This window comes from Taudactylus pleione, unplaced genomic scaffold (genome assembly GCF_031769625.1).
Source record: "Taudactylus pleione unplaced genomic scaffold, aTauple2 ptg000189l, whole genome shotgun sequence".
Classification (NCBI taxonomy): domain Eukaryota; kingdom Metazoa; phylum Chordata; class Amphibia; order Anura; family Myobatrachidae; genus Taudactylus; species Taudactylus pleione.
The window spans coordinates 13,646,163-13,662,206 of NW_028284591.1; positions in this window are offsets into that span (position 1 = coordinate 13,646,163).

Below are 16,044 nucleotides of genomic sequence, written 5' to 3' on the forward strand. Positions count from 1 at the left end.
GTTGGTAGACAATCCGTGGCCTTTACCACTCAGAGAGGATCTGCTTCTTCAGGGTCCTTTAGTCTATCCAAACTTAAAGCAGCTATGATTGACGGCGTGGTTGTTGAAAGGGCCATCTTAAGACGTAAAGGGATACCTTCCAAGGTGATTCCTACTATGCTTAGAGCCAGGAAGGAAGTTACTTCCAAGCATTAACATCATATTTGGAAGGCATATGTAGCCTGGTGTGAATGTAGAGTTTTGCCTTCTACAGAGTTCAGTCTTCCCAGATTTCTGCTTTTTCTGCAAGCAGGTTTCTCAGCGGGCCTTAGGTTAGGATCTCTGAAGGTACAAATTTCAGCACTCTCGGTTTTCTTCCAAAAGAGATTGGCCTTATTACCGGATGTGCAGACATTTTTGCAAGGTGTGGTTAGATTGCAACCACCCTTTGTTCCTCCTACAGCTCCATGGGACTTGGACTTCATCCTGTCTTTCTTGCAGCTTTCGCTGTTCGAGCCTTTGGAGTCAGTGGAATTGAAGTATCTTTCATGGAAGGTGATACTTCTGCTGGCTCTAGCCTCCGCCAGGAGGGTGTCGGAGCTGGGAGCTTTATCATGTCATCCACCGTATTTGGTATTTCATGAGGCTAGACCTGAGCTATGCACCAGAATGGATTTTCTGCCTAAGGTGGTTTCGGCCTTCCACATCAATCAACCTATTGTGGTTCTGGTTCTCCCACAGGATTCTCCTTCTTCTAGATCCTTGGATGTGGTTAGAGCTCTTCGCATATATGTAGACAGGACGGCAGCCGTTCGCAAGACAGATACTCTCTTTGTTTTGTATGATGCTGCTCGTCCGGGATGGCCAGCTTCCAAACAGACACTGGTTCGATGGATTCGTCTGACCATACGACAGGTGTATATGGCCTCGTCTAGAGAACCTCCATCTTCCATTACCGCACATTCCACTCGCTCAGTGGGTGCCTCGTGGGTGGCTGGTTGAGGCGTTTCTATGGAATCTCTATGCCGGGCAGCTACTTGGTTGTGCCGGCATACTTTTGTTCGGTTTTACAGATTTGACACCTTTGCGTCGTCTGCAGCGCAATATGGTCGGTCTATTTTGCAGGGTTCTCAGCGCTTTCCCACCGGTGATGGGAGCTCTGGGACGTCCCCACTGTCTTGAAGTCCTCCAGTGTCCCCTAGTGGATGAAGGAGAAAACAGGATTTTGGTACTTACCAATAAATCCCTTTCTCCGATTCCACAGGGGACACTGGACACCCACCCGGTGCTGTTCTTCCTGCCACACCTGTTATGCCTATTGGCATCATGTTTGTTGTCTAGGGTGATGTTCTGAATGTTAGAGACTTGTTTGTTGTCTCTTGTTTCATTCTATTTTACTTTGTTTTCACCTTTCAGTTGTTATGTGTACTTTCGCCTCCTCCTCTTCTGTAAATCTTTTTTTCTCTACTCCCCTCTGGCACGATTCCAATACTGGCCTATAGGGGGGTATAGAGGGGAGGGGCTAGTCACACTTCATTTAAAGTGCAAAGCTCCACTCAGCACCGTCTATACCCCACTGTCTTGAAGTCCTCCAGTGTCCCCTGTAGAATCGGAGAAAGGGATTTATCGGTAAGTACCAAAATCCTGTTTTATTTTATTTATTGAGTCATTTATATAATGTAGTGCTTTACAAAGAATATTTCAGTCATTCACATCAGTTTTTGCCCTGTGGACCTTACAGTCTTTGGGCCTGATTCAGACCCACTCGCGAGCGGCTGTCCGCTCGCAAGTGGGTCGATGTTATGGACTGAGCATGCGCACGACGGAGGGAGCTCCGTCGTGCGCATGCGCCAGACGCGACGAGCGAAGGAAAGTCCTTCGCTCGTTGTGTCCGATCAAAGGGGGCGTGCTGTCAATATTGATTGACAGCACGCCCCCTTTGGTGGGCGTGCCGGGGGCATTCCCACGGGAACGCCTCCCGTCAGAAGCCGGCCCACTGACATCACTAGTGATGTCAGTGGGAGTGATTTTGGCTCTGATAGAGCCAAAATCACTCCGGAGCTTGCGGTTGAAAACCTCAACCGCAGGCTCCGGCTCGCAAATTCGATGGTCGCGATGGTCTCGACCATCGCGACCATCACAATGCACGCTCGTATAGCCTGTGGGTGGTGACCCACAGCTATACGAACGTCCAGGAGGACGCTCCATGAAAATGGAGCCCGGCCCTCATTCAGAGCGTGCGCTCTGCTCAGAGCGTACGGCTCTGAATGAGGGCCTTTATTCCCTATCATCTGGACACACACATACACATTAGGGTTATTTATTTATTTTTTTTCACCATCCAATTAAAATACCAGTATATTTTTGTTGTGGGGATGAAACTGGAGCACCCAAAAGAAACACAGGGAGAGCGACATCAGTCAGCCATTACCAGCAATTTAACTCATCACCTCAGTGCTGGGAGGCAGTAATGCTAACTACTACACAAACCATGCTACAGGAATGGGTATGATATACCGCCGGCCGGCAGTTCGATTCCCATCAGCGGCAGCCCGACAGGAGCAGAGTTCGAAGCAGCGGAAGCCCGACAGCGCTGGAAATCCCGATCATGGATAGGTAAGTATCTGCTAACCTAACCCTCCTTAGGGGTGCCTAACCCTAACTTCCCCCCCAAGTGCCTAACCCTAATCCCCCCTCTAAGTGCCTAACCCTAACCACCCCCTTTCCCGCTGCCTAAACCTAAGTCCCCCGGGGGGGTGCCTAACCCTAAGTCCCCCCCGGGGGTGCCTAACCCTCCCTCCCCCTAGCCTAACCCTCCCAGGGGGGTGCCTAACCCTAAGTCCCCCCCGGGAGCCCTAAACCTAACCCTCCCCCCGCGGCTGTCTGCTCGCGGGGCCCGGCATCACTACGATCATGATGCCGGGCGCCGGTCTCCCGGCATCGGGGAAATGCGGGTGTCTACATCTAGACGCCCAGCATTTCACCCATGCTGGGATAAGACAGTCGGGAAGCTGGCTGCCGGTATTTAGGCAGTCGGCTTCCCGATTGCTTCCCATGCTACACACTTTTTTGTTGATAATTGGTTTGTGCCATTTGTATATCCATTTCACACCGATTCAAAATCAAATGCCGGTATACCTGCACAGAGGGTGTGGTATGATTGGTCGACAGTTATAATGTCAACATTCATCTTGTCAAAATGAGAATGTCCACATGGTTAAATTGTCGACATGCAGCATGTTACCAGTGACCATGCTGACATTATGTCTACATGGATGATATGTGGACATAATGAGCAGTGGCGGCTCCAATGTCTTCTTATGGGTCCCTGCGTTCACATGCGGAGCAGTTCCAGTGGGGACATCTCAGCCGCGGCATTCCGGTGAGTATTCAAGCCCCCTTAACTCTAATCCCTACCCCTAACCCTCCCCTAGTGTCTTTAACTTCCCCCCACAGCCTAACCCTAACCCTACCAGTAGGTCTTGACCCTAACTGTCGGCATCCTGAGAATGTTGACAAGGTAACATTGCGATGTTGACATTATGAATGTCGACACGGTTACTGTTGACCATCTGACCGAATACCTTGCACAATACATACTGTACATTCCCTCATATGCTCCTCTGCCCACCATTTCCCGCTCATGTATTCCTCTGCACAAGCCCTTTTGCAAACAGCTTTTACTTCACAAGCACTCTACCACCAGCTTTTTTCTTGTCTTTCTGCTCACCATAATTTACCTTGCATGCCCCTCCGCACAAACTTTTTCCTTACTTGCCCCTCTGCACCATCTTTTTCCTTACTTGCCCCTCTGCACCAACTTTTTTCTTATATGCCCTTCTGCTCACCAGATATTCCTTCACATGTCCAACAGCAATTCCCTTACATGCCCTTCTGCTCACCAGATTTTCCCTCACATGCCCCTCATCTGCTGGCTTTTTCCTTAATTGCCCCCTGCTGACCAGATATTACTGTACATACCCATCAGCTATTTTCTTCACAAGTGCATCTGCCCCCAGTTTTTTGTCACATACCCCTATACCTGCCAGCTGTTACCTTAACTGCACCTCTGCTCACTATATTTTCCCTCACATGCCCTTCTGCTCATCATATCTACCCTCACATACCCCTCAGCTCACCATATTTTCCCTCACATACCCCATTGCTTACCATAATTTCCCCCACCACATGCCCCTATTCTCACTATATTTTCCTCACATGCCTCACTGCTCACCATACTTTCCCTCACATGACCCTCTGCCCAACAGTTTGTTTCCTCGCTTGCCCTCTTCCCACCAGCTTTTTCTTCACATATCTCAATGCTTACCAGCTTTTCTATCACATTCCCCCTGCCCACCAGCTTTTCCCTCCCTTACCCCTCAGTCACACATTTCTTCCCTTTGCTTACTTGATTTTCCACTAGGACTCCCACCGACACCGCCAGAACTTTGTATCATGTGACTCCAGCAGTCACATGTTGATGAGACTGAGACAGAGCGTCAGTAAGGACTGGCCTGCCGCTGCTGATCTGTCATCATTGTAGCCCTCACACCTGCAGCCTCCAAAAACTCTCTAGATGCTGGTCCAGTGGTGAGATGTTTTTACTGACTGCAACAGGGCCGACTGGGGGGCACTCAGCAGTTCTCCCTGCACCATAGGCAGCTACCTATAGTCACCTAATAGTAGCCCCAGGCTAATACTAGATAGATATAAATACTAGAATTGTACCATGAAGAGCGCTGTACCGCAATACCAGAATTCTGCATGTGCACAGTCTCATATATGTGTGATGAGAACACCAACAGTGCTAATTAATACCATTCTCTGACAACATCCAGCTTTTCTGATGATTTATTAATTTCACTTTGCTATATTTCTGTCATATTTCGCTAAGTATTCTCATCATACACTGTTTCATTTTTAAAGTATTTACTAATAAAATATACATTTTAATTGTACGTGGACCATTCATCACAAGTACTCAGAGGACACTTAAATGGATTTTAATATGAACAATAATTAGGTCATCATAACCATCTATTGCACCGAGTCCCCGAAACAGTTGCCAATGGGGTATCAGGCCTCTATACCGAACATCAAGACCCCGGGGGCTGACTCAAGAGTCAAACACAGACCACAGACATAGCTGTGTACTTGCCGCCGTGGCGCCTGTGTCTTTATGCAAATGCCGCAAACAAAGTCATTCTCTGGTTTACATCTGTCCTCGAATGTGCAAGGTTTGAGATGCCCTGTGTCAGTGACCGTAGATGCTGAAATACCGCATCAGTCGCACCATTAAAAACTTTGACACGCCTGCAACACTCCCATAAGACACAACATCTCTGTGTATTTTTACCCCAAAGTTACCTCCCAGTCAGCGTCCAGGAACACCAGCACAATACTGCGTCTAAATTTGATCTTCAACTCTGTACGAATAAAATCGTGACGCATTCACAGCGTGGGTCAGACGCATGCGCAGAAGAAAAACATTGCCCATTTCCATGAATCTGGCCCATGGTGAATATCTAGCAGCCTCTGATTTATTTTATGCAGTAATAGGTGCACACCAATTGTCTGGTTTGCCAACTCCACTGTTTTGCCATCCTTTTGAGAACTGTATGGTTGAATCTTTCAGGTTGCGGATCCCCTGGTGGACGGGGTGGTTCTGTACTTAATTCATCCACCAATCTTACAAAACTCCTTGATAAGTCTTTTTTTGAAATCTCTAATACCCCTTTTACACCGGAGCTAAAACCCGGGTTATTGCAGGGTTAACCCGGGCAGCTCCCTTGTGTAAAAGGGGAGATGGTTGGATCGCCGGGTCAAGTGACCCGGCAATCCAACGCAGGTAACTAGCAGGGTTTAACACAGGCGTAGCCCGTGAAACCCTGCTGTGAGAACAGCGCACTCCTGGTCACGATGACCTAGAGTGTGCTGCTAGCCGGCCGATTGGTCCGGCTTCAGTGGAGCTTGGCGATGACGTCATCTCCAAGCGTCCACTTTCACGCCAGGAAAGCCGGGTCTATGCAGACCCGACCCCGGTGTGAGCGGTGCCGACTCGGGAATATTCTGAGTCAGCGCCGGCTAAATTCCGGGTCTGATCCGGATAGCAACTCTGTTCCAACTACGGGTCAGACCCGGAATTTTGGTGGAAAAGGGGTATTAGTTAGCCCATAATGTAAAAAAACGTTTTCCCCATAAAGTCTTGGTGAATGTGGAAGCCCTGTGGTCTCCTTTTGTTTAGGTTTGAGCATAGCAAGTGTAGTGGTCTTTCGCAACAAGCATGTTGCTCAAACTCCCTTATGGGTTCAATAGTTAGTGTATATATATATATATATATATATATATATATTGTGATAGGGTCGGGGTAGAGGGTCCCTTTCCTGGGGTAGATGGTCACCTCCTTACACATAGCAGACAGGAAATAGAACTCCGGTCGTGGATTTTCTTGCAAGCTGGTCGGCACCAGTTTTTATTGTGCAATATCAATAATCAAAGAAACAGAACATAAAACAAACCCTAGCCCAGCTGGGCACTAACTAGACAGTAAGTTCCCTCACTAACAGAACACTAAATAAAGCCACGTCCACAGTTCTGGTTTGTAGCCAACAGTGTCTCAGAGCAAGCTAACCTGCGGCCTGCTCTCCCAGGTATGAGACACTCAGCTAAAACAAAACCCAGCTTATCTGAGCCACTTTAAGGTGCAAGCCCTAACGAGCATGCTACCAGGCTGAAAGGCCCAACACCTGGAGTGGCCTGTGGATGGAGCCATCCCTCTCCTCACATCCACACCCCCAGGACCCATTCCGGCTTTTCACTAAAGCCGACATTTCTAGTCTGTTTTTCCAAACAGACTTCTCCTGGGGGTTTTAAAACACATAGGACTGGAATCTGGGACAGACATAGACCCCCATTTAAAACTGTTCCAGTGCTTCTATCACAATATATATATACAGTCAGGTGCATAAATATTGGGACATTGACAGAATTTTCATATTTTGGCCTCTATTCACCACCACAATGGCTTTGAAATGAAACAAACAAGTTGTGCTTTAAATGCTGACTTTCAGATTTAATTTGAGGGTAATTACATCCAAATCAGGTGAACGGTGTAGGAATTACAATGGTTTCTATATGTGCCTCCCACATTTTAAGGGGCCAAAAGTAATGGGACAAACTAAACAATCCTAAATCTAACTTTCACTTTTTAATACTTTGTTTCAAATCCTTTGCAGGCAATTACAGCCTGAAGTCTGGAATGCATAGACATCACCAGATGCTGGGTTTCATCCCTGGTGATGCTCTGCCAGGCCTCTACTGCAAATGTCTTCAGTTCCTGCTTGTTCTTGGGGCATTTTCCCTTCAGTTTTGTCTTCATCAAGTGAAATGCATGCTCAATCAGATTCAGGTCAGGGGATTGACTTGGACATTGCATAACATTCCACTTTTTAGCCTTAAAAAACTCTTTGGTTGCTTTTGCAGTATGCTTCGGGTCATTGTCCATCTGCACTGTGAAGCGCCGTCCAATGAGTTCTGAAGCATTTGACTGAATATGAGCATATAATATTGCCCGAAACACTTCAGATTTCATTCTGTTGCTTTTGTCAGCAGTCACATCATCAATAAATACAAGGGAACCAGTTCCATTGGCAGCCATACATGCCCACACCATGACACTACCACCACCATGCTTCACTGATGAGGTGGTATGTTTTGGATCATGAGCAGTTCCTTTCCTTCTCCATACTCTTCTCTTCCCATCACTCTGGTACAAGTTGATCTTTGTCTCATCTGTCCATTGGATGTTGTTCCAGAACTGTAATGGCTTTTTTAGATGTTGTTTGGCAAACTCTAATCTGGTCTTCCTGTTTTTGTGGCTCACCAATGGTTTACATCTTGTGGCGAACCCTCTATATTCACTCTTGTGAAGTCTTCTCTTGATTGTTGACTTTGACACATATACACTTACCTCCTGGAGAGTGTTCTTGATTTGGCCAACTGTTGTGAAGGGGTTTTTCTTCACCAGGGAAATAATTCTTCTGTCATTCACCACAGTTGTTTTCCGTGGTCTTCCGGGTCTTTTGGTGTTGGTGAGCTCTCCGGTGCGTTCTTTCTTTTTAAGAATGTTCCAACGAATTGATTTGGCCACACCTAATGTTTTTGCTATCTCTCTGGGTTTGTTTTGATTTTCCAGCCTAATGATGGCCTGCTTCACTGATAGTGACAGCTCTTTGGATCTCTTATTGAGAGTCGACAGCAGCTGATTCCAAATGCAAATGTCACACCTAGAATCAACTCCAGACCTTTTACCTGCTTAATTGATATAGAAATAATGAGGGAATAGCCCACACCTGTCCATGAAATAGCTTTTGAGTTGATAGTCCCATTACTTTTGGCCCCTTAAAAAGTGGGAGGCACATATTGAAACTGTTGTAATTCCTACACTGTTCACCTGATTTGGATGTAATTACCCTCAAATTAAATCTGAAAGTCTGCAGTTAAAGCATGTCTTGTTTGTTTCATTTCAAAGCCATTGTGGTGGTGAATAGAGGCCAAAATATGAAAATTCTGTCAATGTCCCAATATTTATGGACCTGACTGTATATATTTATATGTATATATATATATACACACATACCCCCAGTGGTCCATTACTGAAGATGTTTATCCTTGGTGTAGCTCTCATTGGCTGAAATGTACTCAATACAAAAGTGTTTTACTGTATTTCTCCACCCAGCCTTCAATCTGCTGTATTTCTCCACCCAACCTTCATTCCCTGGTCATCATACAGAGCTTTCAAGACCACATGTTGATGTTTTTAAGGCAGTATAAGATGCACCTGCCCTCTCCCATCTTGTCTGACAGTTCTTCAGTATATCAGTCCTCTTTTTACAGTTATAGACTCCAGGGGGTATATTTACTATAGTGCAGGTTTTTAGAAGTGAGATGTTGCTCATAGCAACCAATCAGATTTTACTTAACATTTGTCTAGCACCTTCTAGGATCTAATTGGTTGCTATGGGCAACATCTCCACTTCTAAAAACCCGCACTTTAGTAACTATACTCCCAGGTATCTTGCTAGCAGTGTATTTCCCAATGGTCGATTTTTTTTGTGTGTGTGTTTTTTTTCTGGCTCAAGCTTAGCATATGCAAATCCCCAAGGTCCAGACATGTCAAACAACTGAATGCAGTTATACCAATGTCTATAGGATACATTTTTATCACTGTCCACCAATGTAAATCACTGTCCACCAATGTACGAGGGTTGTTCAAAAAGTAATGCCTAAATGCTCATAACTCTGAAATAATATGCAACATTTATTTGAAACTTTGTCAGTTTGTAGTTTAAAATGTCTGCTAACTATATATGTAGTTTTGTTTACGTAGTCTAAGAAGTACCATGGAATCCAAGATGAAACAAAGAGCCGTCATTGAATTTCTGGAAAAAGAAGGCTGCAGTGCTACAGAAATCCACAGAAGACAGAAAAAAGTGTATGGTGAGCGTACAAATGACTATAGCAATGTGAGAAGGTGGATGAAGCGTTTTCAATTGGGAGAATCGCCCATGTGCGACAAACCTCGTGATGGCAGACCATCAACCGCAGTGACAGCAGAGAACCGGCACAAAGTCGATGCCATGATTCAGAAAGACCATTGTGTGACCATCAGAGATCTCAGTGATGAACTGGAATGTAGCCATGGCACTGTATAACACTAACCAATGATTTGGGATATGGTAAAGTGTGTGCTAAATGGGTTCCATAGCAATTAACCAGGGATCATAAGGCCCAGAGGGTGGAAGTGTGCAATGACCTTTTGACCAACTTTGAAGCCAACCCTGAGACATTTTTGGAAAATGTCATTACAGTAGATGAGACCTGGGTATTCCTTTATGACCCAGAAACAAAGGCCTATTCAAAGCAATGGAAACACCTAAGTTCACCTAGGTCAAAAAAGTTTAAATCACTGCGATCCGTAAACAAAGTCATGGCCACATTCTTCTGGGATTGCCGAGGTGTTCTCATCAATTACTTGGAACAAAACCAATCAATCAACAGTGATCGATACATTATTACTCTTAAGAAGCTGAAAGAAGCCATCCGCAAAAAAAGGTCAACAATTCCACTGTCAAAAGTCATCTTACACCACGACAATGCCAGACCTCACACTTCGATGGCAACATCTGCGGCCATTGCCAGAATGGGGTGGGCAATAATGCCACATCCACCATACAGTCCTGATTTGGCCCCTTCTGACTTTCATCTGTTTGGCCCTCGCAAAAACTGTCTCCGGGGTCAACATTTTGAAGACATAGAGGTTGTTAAAAATGCCATACGTTCCTGGGTCAAACACCAACCACTGGAATTTTTCCAAAGTGGATTCACAGCTTGGGTTGAGAGGTGGAGAAAATGTTTGAGGGCAGATGGTGAGTATTTTGAGTAGAGTCATTCTGTTACTAGGACTTCAAAGTATTTTACTGCAAATTTTCAAATTTGTATCTATAAAAAATTTGAGTTGTAAGCATTTAGGCATTACTTTTTGAACAACCCTCGTATATAGGATGCACTTTGATCACAGTCCACCAATATAAATCACTATCCATCATTGCATATAGGATGCTATTTTAGCACAGGCCACCAATGTATAAAGGATGCAATTTTAGCACTGTCCACCAATGTAAAACACTGGCCACCAATGTATATAGGATGCAATTTGATCACTGACCACGAATGTAATACAATGGCCACCAATGTATATAGGATGCAATTTGATCACTTTCCACAAATGTAAATTACTGGCCACCAATGTATATAGGATACAATGTTATCACTGTCCACCAATGTAAATAGGATGCAATTTCATCACTGGCCACCAATGTAAAACACTGGCCACCAAAGTATATAGGATGAAATTGTATTACGGTCAACCAATGTAAAACACTGGCCACCAATGTAAATCACTGTGCACCAATTTATAAAGTATAGGATGCAAATTTATGTAGAAATTTTAGCACTGTCCGCCAATGTATAAAGTATGCCATTTCATCACTATCTACCAATGTAAAACACTGGCCACCAATGTATATAGGATGCAATTTTAGCACTGGCCACCAATGTAAAATATGGGCCTCCAATGTATATAGGGTTTCATTTTAGTAGTGCCCACCAATGTAAATCACTGGCCACCAATTTATATAGGACGCAATTTTAGATCTGCCATCCAATTTAAAATACTGGCCACCAATGTATTTATGTAGCAATTTTAACACTGGCCACCAATGTATATAGATTGCAATTTAATCACTGTCCACCAATGTAAAACCCTGGCCTCCAATGTATATAGGATGCAATTTTTTGCACTGGCCACCAATGTAAATCAGTGGCCACCAATATATAGGATGCAATTTTAGCACTGCCCACCAATATAAATCACTTGCCACCTATGTATATAGGATGCAATTATAGCAATGTCCATCAATGTATATGGGATGCAATTTTAGCACTGGCCACCAATGTAAATCACTGGCTACCAGTGTATATAGGATGCAATTTTAGCATTGGCCACTTATGTAAAGCACTGGCCATCAAAGTATATAGAATGAATTTAACACTGGTTACCAATGTATATAGGATGCAATTTCATCACTGTCCACCAATGTAAAACACTGGCCATCAATGTTTAAAGGATGCAATTTCATCACTGTCCTCCAATGAAAATCACTGGGAACCAATGTATACAGTATAGGATTCAATGTTAGCACTGTCCATCAATGTATATAGGATGCAATTCAATCACTGTCCACAAATGCATATAGGATGCAATTTGATCACTATCCACCAATGTATATAGGATGCAATTCGATCACTGTTCACCAATGTAAATCACTGGGCACCAATGTATACAGTATATGTTGCAATTTGATCACTGCCCACCAATGTATGTAGGGTGACATATTAGCTTTGGCCACCAATGTATATAGGATGCAATGTTAGCACTGGCCACCAATCTAAAACACTGGCCACCAATGTATTTATGTATCAATTTTAGCACTGGCCACCAATCAAAAAATGTCATCCTACCAATGTATATAGCAGCGGTTTTCAACCGGTGTGCAGCGACGGCTGTCAGAGCCGCCAGGCACATTATAAATTAATGTATGGTCCGGGCAGCCACTGAGCTCCTCTAGACGCGGCGGTGTGACATCACAAGTCACGCACGCCGCATTGCCTCCAGAAAGCCCACGCTAGTGAACGAGCCAGCGCTTCCTGCCCTCACTTTTGACAGAGCCATCGCTTCTGCCTGCCCCATGCAAGTGACTGAGCCAACGCTTCCTTCCCGCCCCACGACAGTGACAGAGCCAGAGCTTCCAGCCCGGGGGCAGGGTGAGCCAATCTGCTTTTTTTTTTTAGTTTGGGAGCAATGTGTTTTTCTCTGTGGAGGCCAATGTGATTGTTTTATTTCTTTGGGGGCCAATGTGATTGTTTTATTTCTGCAGGGGACCAATGTGATTGTTTTATATCTATGGGGGCCAATGTGATTGCTTTATTTCAGCAGGGGGCCAGTGTGATTGCTTTATTTCTGTGGGGCCCAATGTGATTGCTTTATTTCTGTGGGGGCCAATGTGACTGCTTTATTTGTATTTTTGTGGGGGCCCAAAAATGTGATACTTTTATTACTGCGGTTGCCAATGTAGTGTGTTTTATTCCTGCGGTTGCAAATGTAGTGTGTTTTATTCCTGCAGGGGCCAATATAGTGTGTATTATTCCTGCGTTTGCCAATGTAGTGTGTTTTATTCCTGCGGGGGCCAATTGAGTGTGTTTTATTCCTGCGGTTGCAAATGTAGTGTGTTTTATTCCTACGGGGGCCAATGTAGTGTATTTTATTCCTGCAGGGGCCAATATAGTGTGTTTTATTCCTGCGGGGGCCAATGTAGTGTGTTTTATTCCTGAGGGAGGAAAATGTGGTGTGTTATTTCATAGGTCGCGCACGCCAAATCGCTGGATGGTGTGCCTTGGCATTTTAAATTCTTGTGTAGTGTGCCTTGATTGAAAAAAGGTTGAAAGTCACTGGTATATAGGATGCAATTTCAGTACTGGCCACCAATATAAAACACTGTCTACAAATGTATATAGGATGCAATTTTAGCACTCATCACCAATGTATTTATTTAGCAATTTTAGCACTGGCCACCAATGTATATATGATGCAATTTCATCACTGTCCACCAATGTAATACACTGGCCACCAATGTATATAGGATGCAATTTGATCACTGTACACCAATGTAAAACACTGGCCACCAATGTATATAGGATGCAATTTTAGCATTGTCCACCAATGTAAAACACTGGCCACCAATGTATATAGGATGCAATTTTATCACTGTACACCAATGTAATACACTGGCCACCAATGTATATAGGATGCAATTTTATCATGGTCCACCAATGTAAATAACTAGGCATCAATGTACTGTATATAGGATAACATTTTATCACTGTCCACCAATGTAAAACACTGGCCACCAATGTATATAGGATGCAATTTTATCACTGTCCACCAATGTAAAACACTGGCCACCAATGTATATAGGATGCATTTTTATCATGGTCCACCAATGTAAATCACTGGGCACCAATGTATATAGGATGCAGTTTGATCACTGTCCACCAATGTAAATTACTGGCCTCCAATGTATATAGGATACAATGTTATCACTGTCCACCAATGTAAATAGGATGCAATTTCATCACTGTCCACCAATGTAAAACACTGGCCACCAAAGTATATAGATTGAAATTGTATTACGGTCAACCAATGTAAAACACTGGCCACCAATGTAAATCACTGTGCACCAATGTATAAAGTATAGGATGCAAATTTATGTAGCAATTTTAGCACTGGCCGCCAATGTATAAAGTATGCCATTTCATCACTATCTACCAATGTAAAATACTGGCCTCCAATGTATATAGGGTTTCATTTTAGTAGTGCCCACCAATGTAAATCACTGGCCACCAATTTATATAGGACGCAATTTTAGAACTGCCATCCAATTTAAAATACTGGCCACCAATGTATTTATGTAGCAATTTTAACACTGGCCACCAATGTATATAGATTGCAATTTAATCACTGTTCACCAATGTAAAACCCTGGCCACCAATGTATATAGGATGCAATTTTTTGCACTGGCCACCAATGTAAATCAGTGGCCACCAATATATAGGATGCAAATTTAGCACTGCCCACCAATATAAATCACTTGCCACCTATGTATAAGGATGCAATTATAGCAATGTCCATCAATGTACCGTATATACTCGAGTATAAGTCGACCCGAATATAAGCCGAGGTACCTACTTTTACCACAAAAAACTGGGAAAACTTATTGACTCGCGTATAAGCCTAGGGTGGGAAATGGCAGCAGCTGGTAGTGCCCCCAGTAGTAATTCCCCCTGGTTGTACCCCCAGTATTAATCCCTCCTGATAGTGCCCCCAGTGGTAATCCCCCCTTTCAGTGCCTCCAGTAGTAATCGCCCCCTGGTAGTGCCCCCAGTGGTAATCACCCACTTTTAGTGCCCCCAGTAGTAATCGCCCCCTGGTAGTACCCCCAGTGGTAATCCCCCCTTTTATTGCCCCCTGTAGTAATCCCCCCTGGTAGTACCCCCAGTGGTAATCCCCCCTTTTAGTGCCCCCTGTAGTAATCCCCCCCTGGTAGTGCCCCAAGTAGCCCCCCTCTGTAGAGAGAGACGTAATAAGAATAATAAACCAAAAATCACTTACCTGAAACTCCGGCTCCTGGTCCCGCCACTAACAGCTCCTCCGGCCGCTTTGCATGGGAGAGACGTCATTACTCATGTGACATCTCTCCCATTACCCACTGCGGGAGCCGGAAGATGGCTCCTGCAGTGGGAGCAGCAGCAGACGATGAGAGTCTGACAGACTCTCAGTGGCTGCTGATTACAGCAAACACACAGCTGCCGGCTCCGGCGGCTGTGTGCTTGTGCTGTGTGGCGCTGACCGAACTCCGTCCGGTCAGTGCTACACTTCACTCGAGTATAAGCCGAGGGGGTACTTTTTCCGCTCAAAAAATGTGCTGAAAAACTCGGCTTATACTCGAGTATATACGGTATATGGGATGCAATTTTAGCACTGGCCACCAATGTAAATCACTGGCTACCAGTGTATATAGGATGCAATTTTAGCATTGGCCACTTATGTAAAGCACTGGCCACCAAAGTATATAGAATGAATTTAACACTGGTCACCAATGTATATAGGATGCAATTTGATCACTGTCCACCAATGTAAATCACTGGGCACCAATGTATATAGTATGCAATTTTAGCACTGGCCACCAATGTAAAATACTACCCTCTAATGCAGGGTTTCCCAACCACGGTCCTCAAGGCATACTAACAGTCCGGGTTTTAAGGATAGCCATAGTTGAGCACAGGTGACTTAATTAGTACCTTACTTATTTTGATTTAACCATCTATGCTTAAGCCTGGATATCACTAAAACCAGGACTGTAGTGTGCCTTGAGGACCGAGGTTGGGAATCACTGCTCTAATGTATATAGTATGCATTATTAGCACTGCCCACCAATGTAAAACACTGGCCATCAATGTTTATAGGATGCAATTTCATCACTGTCCTCCAATGAAAATCACTGGGAACCAATGTATACAGTATAGAATTCAATGTTAGCACTGTCCATCAATGTATATAGGATGCAATTCAATCACTGTCCACAAATGCATATAGGATGCAATTCGATCACTGTTCACCAATGTAAATCACTGGGCACCAATGTATACAGTATAGGATGCAATTTTAGCACTGGCCACCAATGTAAAACACTGGCCACCAACATATATATGTTGCAATTTGATCACTGCCCACCAATGTATGTAGGATGACATATTAGCTTTCGCCACCAATGTATATAGGATGCAATGTTAGCACTGGCCATCAATCTAAAACACTGAGCAGCAATGTATATAGGATGCAATTTGATCACTGGCCACCAATGTAAAACACTGGCCACCAATGTATAT